Genomic DNA, 18532 nt, shown 5'->3' with positions numbered 1-18532 from the left:
AGCTATCAATCATCAATAGGAATGGCTCCTTTTGAGGCACTCTACGGAAGGAAGTGTAGATCTCCTATTCATTGGGACGAGCTTGGGGAAAGAAGAGATATTGGTCCAGATGTGATTGAAGAGACAGCTGAGCTGGTAGTCAAAATTCGTGATAGAATGAAGACTGCGCAAAGCCGACAAAAGAGTTATGCGGATAAAAGACGAAGGGACTTGGAGTTTGCAGTAGGCGACCACGTGTTTGTGAAGATAGCACCCATGAAGGGTGTTATGCGTTTTGGCAAGAAGGGCAAGCTTAGTCCTAGATTTATTGGCCCATCCGCACTTTTGGAGAGGATTGGGACACTAGCTTATAGAGTGGCATTGCCACCCGCACTTTCTGGAGTTCACAATATGTTCCACATTTCGATGCTGCGGAAGTACATGTCTAACCCGTCACATGTGCTTAATTATGAACCTCTTCAACTAACTCCAAATATGTCGTATGAAGAAAGACCTGTCCAGATTCTGGCTAGACAAGAAAGACGATTGCGTAACAAAGTCATTCCAATGGTCAAGGTCAAGTGGCTGAATCACTCGGAAGAGGAAGCTACTTGGGAAACCGAGAGGGACTTGAAGAGTCGCTATCCGGATCTATTCGGTAAGTTCTAATTTTGAGGACGAAATTTTATTTAAGGGGGGGAGGAACTGTAAGGTCCAAAATTAAGACGACGTAATCCAACTGCATGCGAATCTAGGAAATTATGAAAAATTGAGTAATTAATTGATTTTAGTTGCTAATTAATTATGTGACGTACTTGTTTATATGCTAAATGAGATTTATTTGTCATCATGCATAAAAAATGTATTTTTAGGAATATTCAAGTGACGATCGAGGAACGGGAACCGAGGACTGAAGAAAACGTAAAATATTTTTATTAAATAATTATTTTTAATTATTTAAAAGATGGTCGATGCTTTTTAGTATTTTTGAATATAAAGGGTTTTGAAGTGATTTTATACGTCGGGACGAAAATTTTATCGGTGTTGGATTTTCAACTAAAATACGAACTTTTTGGCAACCCGGCTAATAAATTCACAAACTTAATTAAACAAAAACATTGCTAATATTTTATTTAAATTCTAAATAGACTAATGGGCCTAATTTAATGGCTTATTAGGCCTAAAGTCTAGATTAGTGATTAGTTTAATATTTAATTTGTTAATCAAATCAAAACCTAGTCTACCTTGCAAACCAAGTCTCGGCCACTCAAGTTTTAAATCTGAAAACTCTCTCTCCGAACCCTACACTTCACGGCACAACACACAATCATATTAGAGAGGATTTCTTGAGGATTTCTTAGGTAGCAAGAAGAAACAAGCCAACGTTTGCGTCCCGTTCTTCGTCGTCAACGATTATTCGAGCGTGTAATACGCAAAGGCACGCCTATATCTTCCTTTTCTCATCCATTACATCATAGTATCGATTTAATTAACATATGCATGAAGAACTTGAAGTTTTTTTTAAGAATTTTCGGATTTCTTATGTACATGCTATGTACTAATGATTTTTATGTTCCAATTCATGCCTTGAATGTGTTTAGCGACTGCAATGATGCCATATGGTGTTTAGGTAAAGTTTTCAAGGAAAAACAAAGCCACACTCACACACCCACAATCGACAGAAACCAAAAGAAGCAAGGGAACCGAAGTCTGTAGGTTGCTCTCATGGGTTATGGGATCGGGTTCTATGAGGGATGGCTGGGCTTGGCCTGGGCTGGGGCCAGGGCTCGGCCAGGGACTGTTAAGGGTCTAGGGAGAGTCCTAGCCAAGCTAGGACTCAGGAACGAAGGCAGGGAGGAGTCCTTGAGGACTCCTCCCCGAGAAGTGACACAAAAAGGGTGCAGGCTTCGGGTGGCTTGGAGGGTTTAAGGTATCGTTCCAGGGCTCGTGGGTTAGGCTAGGGTGACTCATTAGGGTCCTATGAAGGTGCACAAGAGGTTGGCTTGGGAGCTAGGCTAACGGCTAGGTCACTAAGTGCTCAAAACATAGAGTCCATGCAAGTTGAAAGTCTCGGCCAACATAGGGTCACTTAGGAGGTTCTCGTTTTTATGGTTTGGGTTAGTGTCTTGGGGAAATAATGGTCCAGTAGGTTAACTTAGGATGTTGGGCAAGTTTTGGACCAACATGGTGCGGGGGTAACTCGAGAAAATCAAAAGTTGGCTCGGGGTCGAAGTTTAGGTGTCAAATAGGATGTTTTAAATAATGAAAAATTGGTAAACGGCTCACGGGGGTCGAGTCGTGGTCCATAAGGGCTAAAATAATATAAAAAGACTAAATTAAAAATTTAGGAATTTTATATTAAAGTTTGGTATTTTTCGGGATTAAAACACCGTTAAAACAATTAAGAAAAGATAATTGAAAAGGTCTAACATTTAAGCCAAATAAAATTATGGAAAAAAAATTCACGTAAGCTTAAATAATTATTTGGGACATGTTAGAGTCATGAAATCAAGAAAAAAGTAGAAAAGGTAAAAGGTTTAGTCCAGGGGTAAAACGGTCTTTTTACATCGAAAAATTAGTAAAGGTCATGGCAGTGCCCTAAATACTGTTTTTATTATATTATGATTATTTTTAAATGTTTATGAAATGCTTATGATTAAATTATGATTTTAAAATGTCTATTTGATTTTTATGATTTAAGGAAGACATTTAAAAGACTTGTTGCATGCTTGGTTTCAAAAATAAAATTTTATGTTATGCATGATTTTTATAAAGTGGTGAGAATATAAATGTTGAAGGAAGTGAAGTGATTGTGACTAATTCGTTAATGATGGCGACGTCGTGAGGGTTATGGTCCCAGTGAGAGCCCGACGATCGTGTTTCCATTATTACGAATATGAGGTTATGAGGTTATGAGGTTTGAGGTAAGAATGTAAATATCGTGAGGGGAGAAGGCCCCAGAGGGAGCCCATTCATGGGAGAAGGCCCCAGAGGGAGCCCCGACGATCGTATTTCTATTCGATCATGTTAGGCCAGGGCCCAGTTGACCGGTGAGAGTGTTGCTGGTGTCCGCCGCCGCCCAGTACTGTAGTTTTATGTAGATGGATCCATCGTCATGTCATGTCATGTTGCGGAAAGTCACAATTAACGATCTGAATTCAACAAAGGAAAAAAAAAAGAAATGTCATGATTATGTTTAAGGTTTTATGTCATGTCATGTTGAGGAAAAGGAAATTCATGTTTGCATGTTATGAAAATGTTTATGTTTAAAGTTTTATGCATCATGAAAATGTTTACAAAAATGTTTATGTTTATGCATCTTCATGAAAACGATATTTTAAGTACAAGTATTTTTCACCGTTATATGTTGACTAAATTACGTATTACTCGTTATAAAGATTATGGTGTGTTGAGTTTTTAGACTCACTAGGTGTGATGGATGCAGGTGGTATTGAGGGAGGACTTGATGAGTATTTGACTGGGCTGAAGGCGCACACAACCCGAGGACCAGCGCTTCTACTTTTTTCGCATTATGACTTTTGACTCATGCTTTATGATTAAATATTTTTAATATTATTTATTTATGCTTTTGAGTGATTTTTGAGAGGTTTAATATGGGCTTTACTTTTCAAATTATTGCTTTTTAGGTTTGGTAAAATGTTTGACGATTTTATGCTTTAAAATATTTTCCTTTGGATTTTTAAATAGCAGTTGGATGGTTATTTTTAAAATGATGTCAAGATATTTTATGGTTCGGCCGATGTTAAGTGAGTTTTTTAAAAAAAAAATTTCTAGTACTTTTAAAGCAATAAAAAGGGCAGGACGTTTCAACTTTACTTCCTCATCATCACTAGAACTGCATGAGCTTTCTGGTTCCGACTCTTCACTGTCAGTTTCTGCCCATTTAGATTTTTTTTCTTCAGCTAAGAGTACCTCATGTTTCTTTCTGAAGACCTTCTTATCTTCCTTGGGTCTTCTTTTGCGTTCATATGATTTCTTTCTTCTGTCTGTTGAGCCTTGACTGTCCTTCTTGGGTTTATGACAATCAGCAATCAAGTGACCTGATTTGCCATAGTTATAGCAGGCATTTGGTTCATCTTTGGAATTGTTCCTTTGGTATGACTTCTGGAAGTTCCCTTGATTCTTTCTCATGAACCTTCCGAATTTTTTGATGAATAATGACATAGCATCATTACTCAACTGATCAGCAGATTTTTCGACTGAACTGATTTGTTCAGTTCTGACAGCAGCTAGAGCAGTTGTGGTTGCAGAGGTAGATGGTTCTCCTTCTCTAGTCTGCAGCTCAAACTCATAAGCCTTTAAATCACTAAACAAATCATGAAGTTCAATCTGATTCAGATCTTTGGACTCCCTCATTGCCATGGTCTTGACATTCCATTCCTTGGGAAGACCTCTCATTACTTTTAGTGCAATTTCTTTATTGGTATACACTTTTCCAAGTGCATTTAACTCATTGATGATACTGCTCACTCTTTCATCATACTCGTGCATTGATTCTCCTGCTTTCATTTTGATGTTATCAAACTTTTGAACAGCAACAGAAAGTTTATTTTCTTTGGTTTGATCATTTCCTTCACACAGTTGGATCAGCTTTTCCCAAATTTCTTTGGCTGTTTTACACATCTTTATTTTGCTGAAAGTTACTTTGTCCAGCGTTTTGTACAGAATGTCTTTAGCCACATTGTCAAGATTTTCTTTTTTTTTTGTCTTCAGTTGTCCATTCATCTATGGGCTTTTCTATTCTTTGTGGTGCCCCTTCTGTTATGGCAACTGCTGTATTTGCTTTTAGAATCTTCATGGGTCCATCAGTTATGACATACCATATGTCATCATCTTGTGCAGCCAAATGAGCCTGCATTCTGATTTTCCAATCATCAAATTCTTCTCTGGAGAACATGGGAATTTTGTTGAATGAAGTCATGCTGGCAAGTTTTTAGATCAAAAGTATTCAAGAACAAGATTCAACCGCTCTGATACCACTTGATAGGATCGATTAACGTATCAAGAATGTTTAGAAGGGGGGTTGAATAAACACTCACAATTAAAACTGATCTTTTCGAATTGTGAGTTCAGTTTGGTGACAAACTGATTCTCGGAATCTTGTTGGTCAATGACAATCAGTTAAACTAAAGTAGTTGCGGAAAATAACTGACTGAAAGATAGAATACGAAACTGAAATAAAATAGGCAAGGGTTGTTTCTGGATGTTCGGAGAATTTAATTACTCCTACGTCACCCCTTCTATCTCAAAGATAGGATATCCATTAAAATACTTTGATCAAATACAAGAATTGTACTGACCCACTACAGTTTGGACTTAACACTGCCAAAAACTGAAACTCTTAGTATTACAGAATGTTCTCAATGCGTAACTGATCTTAGCATTATCGAATTTCAACGATTATTACAACTTGCTAATGAGCTCAAATTGTAGCCTTAACTGCTACGAATATATCAAGTAAGATTGAGCTGAGATTTTGACAGAGTGACAGCAAGCTTTTTGAATAGTGTTGACTGTCTCTTTTCTTCAGCTGTTCTTCTATCATATTTATAAGCTTCTTTTCTCCAACGGTAACTTGAGATGAATTTGAATCTTTGTATCCGTTGATTTCTACTTGATTATTCCTTGGACATTGTTTGCTTCATTTATTGTGATGCAGCGTCTTAATTGCTTTCGCCGAAATGCGTTTTTCTAAGCTATATTGATTGAAGTGTGGCGTTGCAATCTTCTATGTCTCTTGACGGTTGATTGTTCTTTCCCGAGATATGTTCAGTTGAAGGGTGCTTAGCATACGGCTGAATATATCAACTGATCAGTTTCCAACTGATCAGTCAGTTGATTTCAGTTATTAAGTCCAGTTGCTGAGTTCAGTTTACTCGATCAGTTGGTTCGTATTTTCAGTTGATTCATATTTTGTCAAACGCCGGAATTTAGTTTCCAACATAATTCTGAGAAAATAACGAGTCAGGTAAATCTTATACATGCAGTTGAGATTCAATTAGTAAATCAATCTAGAGATATGATTTCTTCTGGTCTCTCCTATGCCATATTAAAAGTGTCTAACATATCATTAAATTGCATCATGTTTATTAACCAAGATCTCGCAATTTTTCTATTCACTTTTTCAAGTGATAAATAGAACTATACTGTCTATTACTGATTTTAATATGTCTATTCAAAATCACTTGACACATAGTATATGCAAACAAGGTTCTTTTTATAAATGCACCAGAGTTATACGTCTTTTGCACCTTATAAACATCTGACGATATGGTTTCCCCTGTATAAATTTCAATCCCCTTTCTCGAGTGTTAGATCTTAATTATTTGATCAATAAAATTATGGTCAATAATCCAAAAGCATTGAAGACAAGAAATCACAAATAAACACGATGAATTAATTCAATGAAAATTCACAACGTCAATAACATAGGTTTGACCAAGACTACGTCAATCTTTAGAAAATAAAATTAGTTCATACTCGAGTGTAGATCACAAAAAAATCTGTTTGTAATCATTAAAATGTAAAAGTAAAGAACCAAATTAGAAACATGTTGAAGAGAGATGAAAGTACGTCTCCGTGTCCGGATTAAGCGCCTTCTGTGTCCGTTCTTCATGTTCTGTGCTCCGTTGTCTTTAACTTTTCCGCTCCTTAATCTCCCTGTCTGCCGACGGCTTCAAAATTAATTATTCCCTTCTTATAAAGCCCACGATGAAACCTAAAGAATCTGGCATTCGCGTCGTGCGCATATGCGCACCACGACTGAAGCATATGCGCGAGGTTCTCTGGTTTTCTTTGTGTCTCGCTTGTTTCTCGCGCGCATATGCGCCCTCTTGACTCGCGCATATGCGAGGGTCACGAGGGTCTCTCTGGTTTTCAAGCTCACTATTTTGAAATGTCTGCTATTCATTTTCTTAAAAAGTACTAGAAAATTTGTTTTTTTAAAACATCACTTAGCATTCGGCCGAATCATAAAATATTTTTGACATCATTTTAAAATAAATCAACCAACCATAATTTAAAAACCCAAAGAAATAGTTGAACATAAATTATCCAACATTTTACTAAACCAAAAGTAACATTTGAAAAGTATAGCTCATACTAAACGTCTCAAAAATCTCTCAAAAAGCATAAATAAAAAGTCGAAAAAAAAATCTTTTGACATAACTTAAAATCATGAATCATAACTAGTGCGGAAAACTAGCGTCGGTCCTCGGGTTATGTGCACCTTTAGTCCAGTCAGATCAACCATCAAGACCTCCATAAACATAATCATCATAATCACCTGCATCAATCACACCTAGTGAGTCTTATAACTCAACACACCATAATTTTGATAACAAGTACTACATATACAGATCACATACAACAGTGAAAAATACTTGTACTTAAAATATCGTTTTCATTGATATGCATAAACTTTAAACAAATCCATTTTCGTAAATATTTTCATGATGAATAAACTTTAAATAAAAACTTTTTTCATAATCATTTTCATGATGAATAAACTTTAAATAAAAACATTTTCATAATGGTGCATCACTTTAAAATAAACATGTCCATAAACTTTTCGTAAACATTTTCATATCAACATATTTGTATTCATATTAACGTATTCATATTCATATTCATTTTTGTTGAATTCAGATCGTTGATTGTGACTTCCGTGTTCATATACGTGTTGGGCGATGGATCCATCTACATGAAACCACAGTACTGGGTAGCGAGGGACACCAGCAACAATCTCACCGGTCAACTGAGACCTGGCCTTACGTATTAACATATCATCGTATACATATACATATACATATCCGTATCCAAGGAAACACGATCGTCGGGCTCCCACTGGGACCATAACCTTCACGACATTTCCAACATATCATGGTATTAATCACAATCCCTTCATGTCCTTCAACATATTATCATCACTTAACAAAAATCATGTATATACGTATCATTTTTTTTTTTGAAACCAATCATACAACATATATTTTAAATGTCCATAAAAATCCATGAAAATTTAAAAATCACGATTTAACATCTAAAAAATGATAAAAATCCATAAACATATAAAATTCCATAAACATTTAAAATAATCATTTTAACATGTAAACATTTAAAAATAATCATATTAGCATATAAAACAGCATTCAGGTCACTGCCATGACGTTTACTAATTTTTAAGTGTAAAAAGACCGTTTTACCCCTGAACGTAAAATTTCACGTTTTTGACATTTTCTTAATTTCATTGACTCTAACATGTCCCAAATAATTATTTAAGCTTTCATGAATTTTCTGATATTTTTATTTAGCATAAATCGAGGACATTTAAATTAATCTTTTAAATGTGACGTATTAATGCGTTTTAATCCCAAATTAAACCAAACCTTAATAAAAAATTCCCAAATTAAAAACTTAAACTTTTAATAATTATTTAATCTTAAATCTAATTTTTTCAAATTTTATAAAGCTTAAAACTAGGCGTTTCAATTAACTCGTTAATTAGCATTTCGTGCGGCGATTAAATCCCGGATAAATCCAAAACTCGTTATTTGGATCCCAAATTTTAAACATAACATTTTTATTATTTATTCTACCCTTCCAAGTCATGAGCCACCCTGTGGACCAATGGATTCAATTTTTGGTTTTAAAATCTCGAAATTTACACCTCCGTGAACCACCAGAGCCATCTCCCAATTTACTCGAACCACGCCCAAGCAACCTCGAGCCAAACCCAAGCCAACCCATCTATGAACCCTACTGACCAGCCCCAAGACCAAGAACCAGCCCCTAAGTCGCACAATCACTCCTGGAAACCGACCCAAGTGCATGCGTGTGTGTGTTTGTAGTGTCCTTGTTGAATTGGGTTTCCTAGTGGCCTACGACTCTACCAGCCCTTAACCATCGAGCCCACCTGACGCTAACCTTCCCTGGACCACACCCAGCCCCAACCCAGACCAACCCAAGCTCCTGGACGTGAGCAGCAAACCACTGAACCAGTGGCAGCATCCTCGCGCTAACATGTTGTCCATGCTTCATCATGTTCCTTTGAGCCACAGCGAACCCAAGCTGCACTAGCCCCTATCCCAGCCCTTGTGCACCCTCCTAGGACCTGGCCTAGCCCAGCCCCAAGCTCCTGGCCGAGCCTCTTTCTACCCGACACTAGCAGCAAACCTGCGCGACTTTAATTCTAGTTCTCGGGTGGAGTCCTTGTTGGAAAGGACTCCTCCCAGCCCATGGTTTTCGAGTCCTAGCGTGGATAGGACTCTTAACTTGACTCATACCTGACTCTAACCTGGCCCTGGTCCAGCCCCAGCCAAGCCAAGCCACAAACCCCCAACAACCGAGCCCCTAGGATCCTTATAACAGAAACATGTTTCCAGCTTGTCTTACTCACGTTATGCAGCAAATTGGGGTTATTTAGGACTCTCTAAAACATGTAAAAACATCCCTCAAACTTATCCTAATCATGGCAGTCCCTTTAAATCATATTAAACATGATTTTGGATGAAAATACAAGTATTAAAATTGACATATGCCACAAAAACGAAATTGTTTCATGATGCACTTGTTTTTCATGCAAAATGAAATTAAATAAAATACTATGGTGTGATAGATGTTTGAAGGAAAGAATATGGCATGCCTTTGCGTAATTAACGCACGATAAAAACGTTGACGATTGAAGAACGATGACGAGGAGACAACGACATGAATTTTCCTAGCAATTATCGATGCTTTCTTTGTTGTTTTCCCAAACTTTTTCTTGAATTGAAGGTGTGTGCCGTGACTTGAAGGGAGAGAAAAGAGTTTGAAGATTTGTGGGGTGTGGGGCGTGGGATTTTATGGGTTTAGGGTGGGGTTTAGAACTTTAAATATTCAATTAAGTTGCTAATAAGGCTTAAGCCCACTAAGTATGTAATTTAGACACATTAGTTCTTAATTAAAACTAGTTACTCTGCACACTCTATGCGTGTGTGTACAATTTTTTTTATCATTATCGATGGACTAAAGTGAAATTTGACAAATTATGGAGGACTAAATTGATATTTAAATTGTTGAAATAGAAAAAAATAAAAATAAAAGTATGTGTTGAAATTGAAAAAAAAAACAAAAAACAAAAGTTTAATGTTAGTATCATATAAGGGTAAAATTGGAAGATTGTGTGTTAAAATTGAAAAACAAAAAACAAAAAACAAAAGTGTAATATTAGTATCATATAAGGGTAAAATTGGAAGAAAAAGATGGTGTCCTCTCTAGGTAGTTATTATCATGTCCTCACACTTAATAATATAGTATAGATATTTAAAATAAATTTGCTAAAATAAGTTTGTGAATTTATTAGTCGGGTTGCCAAAACGTTTGTATTTTTGTTGAAAAACCAAAACCGATAAAATTTACATCCCAACGTATAAAATCACCTCAAAACCCCATATTTTCAAAAATATGAAAAACCAACAACCATAATTTAAACAATTAAAAATAATTATTTAATAAAAACATTTTCTATTTTGCAGCCCTCGGTCTCCGTTTCTCGATCGCAACTCGAATAATCTTTAAAAATACATTTTTAAAAATACATTTTAATGCAACCATGTATAAAAATATATTTTTAACATGAAAATATGTACAAAATAAATAATTCATGCAATTAAAATATTTAATTAAAATACAAGAGAATTTAATAACTTGTACGCATGTGGTTCGCGTGAACCTTTAAATTTTCGGGGCGTTACAATCTTCCCCCCTTAAATTGAATTTCGTCCTCGAAATTCGCTTATCTTTGATAACCCGAAGTTTAGGCTTAGTTCTAGTATCCCAAAAATCCACGCTTCCGCTGCGCTACTCCGATAAAGATGGATGACCACTTATCGTATATTAGCTTCCTTATTTTATACCCAAAATGTTTGTCGACTTATCATATTTTACCCTTAAAATCTTAAATGCATCTGCTAACTCTTAAATTTTCAAGCCTAATATCGATTCATCCTTAAAAACCCTTGATTAACATTCCTTATAACATTATAACTCAAGATATCCCAAGGTTCCAAATATTCTTAAAGGTCTAAATCCTCAAAATTTTTATCATTAAAATCATTTAATTATCGCTTATTGCTAAACTAGTCCCCAAATTCCTTAATAATTGCAAAATAAATTCTCAATTTCCTCAAAAATTATCTTAATTGGCCCTTAATTTCAAAATTCCTACAGTTAACCCATAAGTTCTTGGCATTCTTAATTTATAAATTTTCTTACTTCCAAAGATCATTGCAGTCTTCGAATCATTATTCCTTACTCTACTTCTCAAAAATTAATTCAACTAGTAACCATGAATCATAAATATTTTCTTAGAAAATCTACGTATCCCAAAGCATTCATAATATTCACAATTAACTTCTGACCCAAACAGTTGAATGTCAGTACTAAAACCCAAAAACCAACATATTCAAATTCCACCACGAAGCCAACATGCGTTGAAATTAAATAATTTCTTATTTTATATCGTATTACGTATAAAAATTCTAAGACATATAAATCATATCCTCGTAGAGCTATTAAATATGTGACGTAAACATATAATTCATATAATTATGCAGGTAACATCACAAAATCATATAAAGCATTTAAACTTACAAGTTTGAGGCTTGACGACTGAGCTTTCTGGCGCTGATGGTGGCACAACCCTTTATAGAACCTTTGCTCTGATACCAACTGAAACGTTTGCTATTCGTTTTCTTAAAGAGTACTAGAATTTTTTTTTTTCAAACCTCACTTAGCATTCGGCCGAATCATAAAATATTTTTGACATCATTTTAAAATAAATCAACTAACCATAATTTGAAAACCCAAAGAAATAGTTTAACATAAAATTATCCAACATTTTACTAAACCTAAAAATAACATTTGAAAAGTATAGCCTATACTAAACCTCTCAAAAATCTCTCAAAAATCATAAATAAAAAGTCGAAAAATCTTTTGACATAACTTAAAATCATGAATCATAACTAGCGCGGAAAACTAGCGTCGGTCCTCGGGTTATGTGTACCTTCTGTCCAGTCAGATCAACCATCAAGACCTCCATAAACATAATCACCTGCATCAATCACACCTAGTGAGTCTAAAGACTCAACACACCATAATCTTGATAAAAAGTACTACATATACATATCACATACAATATTGAAAAATACTTGTACTTAAAATATCGTTTTCATGAAGATGCATAAACTTTAAACAAATCCATTTTCATGATGCATAAAATTTAAATAAAAACATTTTCATAATCATTTTCATGATGAACAAACTTTAAATAAAAATATTTTCATAATGATACATCACTTTAAACATAAACATGTCCATAAATTTTCGTAAACATTTTAATATTCATAGTAACGTATTCATATTCATATTCATAGTCATGTTTGTTGAATTAAGATCTTTGATTGTGACTTTCGTGTTCATATACGTGTTGAGCGATGGATCCATCTACATGTAACCACAGTACTAGGCGGCGGGGGACACCAGCAACACTCTCACCGGTCAACTGGGTCCTAGCCTTGCGTATTAACATATCATCGTATACATATACATATACATATCCGTATCCATGGAAACACGAACGTCAAGCTCCCACTGGGACCATAACCCTCACGAAATTTCCAACATATCATCGTATTAGTCACAATCCCTTCACGTCCTTCAACATATTATCATCACTTAACAAAAATCATGCATATACGTATCGTTTTTATTTTTGAAACCAAGCATACAACATATCTTTTAAATGTCCATAATTAATCCATAATTATTCATGAACATTTAAAAATCACGATTTAACATCTAAAAATCCATAAACATATAAAATTTCATAAACATTTAAAATAATCATTTTAACATGTAAAAATTTAAAAATAATCATATTAGCATATAAAACAGCATTCAGGTCACTGCCATGACGTTTGCTAATTTTTAAGTGTAAAAAGACCGTTTTATCCCTAGACGTAAAATTTCACGATTTTGACATTTTCTTAATTTCATTGACTCTAACATATCTCAAATAATTATTTAGGTTTACATGAATTTTCTGATATTTTATTTAGCATAAATCGAGGATTTTAAAATTAATTTTTTAAATATGACGTATTAATGCGTTTTAATCACGAATTAAACCAAACCTTAATATAAAATTTCCAAATTAAAAAATTAGACTTTTAATAATTATTTAAGTTTAAATCTAATTTTCTCTAATTTTATAAAGCTTAAAACTAGGCGTTTCAATAAACTCGTTAATTAGCGTTTCGTGCGGCGATTAAATCCCGGATAAATCAAAAACTCGTTATTTTGATCCCAAATTTTAAACATAACATTTTTATTATTTATCATACCCTTCCAAGTCATGAGCCACCACCGTGGACCCATGGATTAAATTTTTATTCTTAAAATCTCGAAATTGACACCTCCATGAACCACCCGAGCCATCTCACAATTTACTCGAGCCACGCCCGAGCAACCTCGAGCCAAACCCAAGCCAACCCATCTATGAACCCTACTGACCAGCCCCAAGCCCAAGAACCATCCCTAAGTTGCACAATCACTCCTGGAAACCGACCCCAAGTGCATGCGTGTGTGTGTTTGTAGTGTCCTTGTTGAATTGCGTTTCCTAGTTTCCTACGACTCTACCGGCCCTTAACCACCGAGCCCACCTGACGCTAACCTTCCCTGGACCACACCCAGCCCCAACCCAAACCAACCCAAACTCCTGGACGTGAGCAGCAAACCACTGAACCAGTGGCAGCATCCTCGCGCTAACATGCTGTCCATGCTTCATCATGTTCCTTTAAGCCACAGCGAACCCAAGCTGCACCAGCCCCTAGCCCAGCCCTTGTGCACCCTCCTAGGACCCTAAGGACCTAGCCTAGCCAATCCATAAGCTCCTGTCTGAGCCTCTTTCTTCCCTACATTAGCAGCAAACTTGCGCCACTTTAATTCTAGTTCTCGGGTGGAGTTCTTGTTGGCAAGGATTCCTCCCAGCCCCTGGTTTTCGAGTCCTAGCGTCGCTAAGACTCTTCACTTGACTCATACCTGACTCTAACCTGGCCTTGGTCTAGCCCAAGCCAAGCCAAGTCACAAACCCCTAACAACCGAGCCCCTAGGGTCCTTATAACAGAAACATATTTCCAGCTTGTCTTACTCACGTTATGCAGCAAATTGGGGTGATTTAGGACTCTCTAAAACATGTAAAAACATCCCTCAAACTTATCCTAATCATGGCAGTCCCTTTAAATCATATTAAACATGATTTTGGATAAAAATACAAGTATTAAAATTGACATATGCCCCAAAAACGAAATTGTTTTATGATGCACTTGTTTTTCATGCAAAATTAAATTAAATAAAATACTATGGTGTGATAGATGTTTGAAGGAAAGAATATGGCATGCCTTTGCGTAATTAACGCACGATAAAAACGTTGACGATTGAAGAACGACGACGATGAGACGACGGCTTGAATTTTCCTAGCAATTATCGATGCTTTCTTGTTGTTTTCCCAAACTTTTTCTTGAATTGGAGGTGTGTGCCATGACTTGAAGGAGAGAAAAGAGTTTGAAGATTTGTGGGGTGTGGGGCGTGGGATTTTATGGGTTTAGGGTGGGGTTTAGAACTTTAAATACTTAATTAAGTTGCTAATAAGGCTTAAGCCCACTAAGTAGGTAATTTAGGCCCATTAGTGCTTAATTAAAATATTTAAAATAATTTTGCTTAAAAATGTTTGTGAATTTATTAGCCAGGTTGCCAAAATGTTCGTATTTTTGTTGAAAACCAACACCGATAAAATTTACGTTCCGGCGTATATAATCACCTCAAAACCCCATATTTTCAAAAATATGAAAAACCAACAACCATAATTTAAACAATTAAAAATAATTATTTAATAAAAAAATTTTCTATTTTTCAGCTCTCGGTCTCCGTTTCTCGATTGCAACTCGAATTACCTTTAAAAATACATTTTAATGCAACCATGTAGAAAAATATATTTTAAACATGTAAATATGCACAAAATAATTAATTCATGCAATTAAAACATTTAATTAAAATACAAGAGAATTTAATAACTTGTATGCATGTGGTTCGCGTAAATCTTTAAATTTTCGGGGCGTTATAATTTTCTTCTAAGTGCCCTTTCCATTCCTTTTCACGCCCAAGTAGTAGCCTTACCTAGATTCCTGAAATCACATCAAAAATAACAAAAACGCATAATTCCGCCTAAGAAAACTAACAATCTATATGCTTTATAAGGATAATTTAAGTGCACAATTTGCAATTATCAGTTTCAAATACTCTGGATTTTGAGGGGATTGTTTATGATGTTTATCGATTAATTTAGCAAACTTTATTTGTAATATTTTGTCGCAAATATTTTGGATGAATAGTATATTTTTATCGAAATTGAATGATGATTACTCGTTTAAGAAAATTTTTATTTTCCACAAATTTTAAAATAGTTTAAAAGGATTGTTTTACACGATTTTAAGGAGTCCTAGGATGCACAACACGCTGCGCATGTCAAAGAATACAAGCTGGAACCATCTCTCGGTTTTTGGGCTAGGGTTCAAGGGTTTGGTTGCATGGCTCAGCTTGGGTCACAGTTGGGGCTTGGCTTGGGTCAGGGAAGGAGTCCTAGCCATGCTAGTACTCGAGGGTCATAGTTGGGGAGGAGTCCTAGCAAGCTAGGACCCCACCCGAGAGCCATTGAGAAGAGTTGCGCATGTGTGCAGCTCGCGTAGGGAAGTCAGGGCTCGGCTAGGGGGCTTCGGGCTGAGTTAAGTTAGGTCCTTAGGGTCCTAAGAGGGTGCACAAGGGTCTGGGCTCGGGGCTGGTCTAGTGGCTAGAGTCCTAGGCGTGAAAACGTAGAGTCCTAGTGCAACATGGTTCTCGACCGGTTGTGCTTCTGATTTGTGGCTTTGGTTTTGAGCTTGGGTTCAAGTCCTAAGGTTTCTAAGGGTCCAGTACGGTCCATAAAGGGTCTGGTTCAAAGTTGGCTCAGGGTGGTTCGGGTGTGGCTCGGTGAAAAAAGTAAGATGGCTCGAGGGTTTAGTGCTTAGGTTCGAACAAGGGTTTTATTGGCTAGAGGTTTGAAACATTGCTCAACGTGGGTCGAGTCATGGTTCAAGAGGGCTAAAAAATTAATAAAAGTCTAAGTTTCAAGTTTGGAAATTTTATAATAAAGTTTGATTTAATCCGGGATTAAAACGCAGTAATATGTTATAATTAAAGATTAAATTAGAAAGTCATCGATTTAAGCTAAATAAAAATACGAGAAAATTAATGTAAGTTTAAATAATTATTTGAGATGGTCTAGAGTCAACAGAATTAAGAAAATGTCAAAAACGTGAAATTTTACGTGTCATGGCAGTGTCCTGAATGCTGTTTTACATGTTAATATGATAATTTTGCATGTTTATGGAATTTTATAATGAACAATAATGTTAAAAGATATGTTGCATGCTTGGTTTAAAATGAAAACGTTATATGCATGTTTAATTTTTATAAGTGATGAAAATACGAATTGTTGAAGGAAATGAAGTAATTGTGACTAATACGTTGATACGATGATATGTTAACATGTAGGCCAAGGCTCAGTTGACGGGTGAGAGTATCGCTGATGTCCCCGCCGCCCAGTACTGTGGTTACATGTAGATGGATCCATTGCTCCAATACGAATACGAATACGAAAGTTAAAATTAACGATCTGAATTCAACAAAAATGAATACGTAGATGAATACGAATATGTTTGTGATGAATATGAATAAGTTTACGATAATATGAAAATATTTATGTTTAAGTTTATGCATCATTATGAAAATGTTATTTTACGTAAAAGTATTTTCACTGTTGCGTGTGATCTGTATATGTATTACTTGTTATCAAGAATATAATTTGTTGAGTCTTTAGACTCACTAGGTGTGATTGATGCAGGTGATTACGATAATAATGATAATGGAGGTCTTGATGGTTGACTTTGCTGGACTGAAAGTTCACATAACCCAAAGACCAGTGCTAGTTTTCCATACTAGTTTATGATTTATGATTTTTATGACTATTTTAAAGATATTTTATGACTTTGATCATGATTTTGAGTGGTTTTTGAGAGATTGTTAGTTTTAGCAATTGTGCTAAGTAGGATTTGAAAACGATTCACGATTTGATGGTTTAAACTATTTCCTTTGGTTTTCAAATATTAGTTGGTTGTTTTATTTTTAAAATGGTCAAAAATATTACATAAATAGTTATGAGTATTTCGGCCGATTTATTAAGGGAGAAAAAAAAATTTCTAGTAGTTTTTAAGAAAACGAGTAGTTGACGTTTCAATTGGTATCAGAGCATTGTTCCTGTAAAGGGGTGTGCCACCATCAGTTCCAGGAAGCTCAGTCGTCAAGCCTCAAATTTTTAAGTTTACATGCTTTATATGATTTTATGATGTTACCTGCTTGATTACATGAAATATATGTCTATGTCGCATGTTTAATAGCTTTACGAGAATATATGTTTTATATGCTTAAAATTGCTAAAATGAATTAGGATACTTGCATGATTAGAAAACTTAAATTTAAATGAAAGTTGGTTACGTTAGAATTTGGAAAACGTTTAGATATAATGCCTCCTAGACGCGCACCTAATACTGATAGGCAGACTGAGACTACCGAGGATCGTCATGTTAATGCACCTCGCCTCCTAATGGGGATGCTGCTACTCGTGCATTGTAGGGTATGGCTCGTTCCTTCGAGCAGCACTTACAGCAGGCTCCTAGGCCACAACATGATATTTATGATATGTTCCGGAGGCTAGGGCCAAAGGAATTTTCTGGCACCATAGACCCGTTTGCTGCGGAGGCATGGATTCGAGAACTTGAGGTGCATTTTCTCTATTTGAACATGGGGGATGCTGATTGTGTGAGGTGTGCTACTTACATGTTTAGGTATGATGCTTCTTTATGGTGGGAAGGAGCTGAGCATGGTATTAATCTTGCTACACTTACTTGGGCTCGATTCAAGGAGATATTCTACGAGAAATATTTCACTGCTGATGTTAGATGGCGATTGAAGAGGAAGTTTATGAGCCTCCGTCAGCGAGACTCGACTATTGCTGAATTTGTGAGAAAATTTGATAGGGGTTGCCACTTTGTACCCCTTATTGCGAGGGATGTTGCGGAGAAGCTCAGACACTTCATGGATGGTCTACGACCTACCATACGACACAATGTGATGATGATGCGTCCCTTGGATTATGCTACTGCTAATACTTATGCATTTAAATCTGAGCAATATTTTAAGGACATCAATTTTGAGATGCAGCGCAAGAGACAGCAACACCAAAATAATTAACAACCAAATAAAAAGTTATACACGGGACCTTCTAGACCTCAAGGGCCACCAAAGCCCCAAGGTCAAATAAAGAAGCTAGGACCACCAAAGCCACCACAACCTAGAGCACCGAAACTTGCAAAGGGACCACCTGCAAGAAGTGAAATCGCCT

Source organism: Primulina tabacum, chromosome 18, assembly GCF_025594145.1.
Source record: "Primulina tabacum isolate GXHZ01 chromosome 18, ASM2559414v2, whole genome shotgun sequence".
NCBI lineage: Eukaryota > Viridiplantae > Streptophyta > Magnoliopsida > Lamiales > Gesneriaceae > Primulina > Primulina tabacum.
This window is presented reverse-complemented; position numbering follows the sequence as displayed.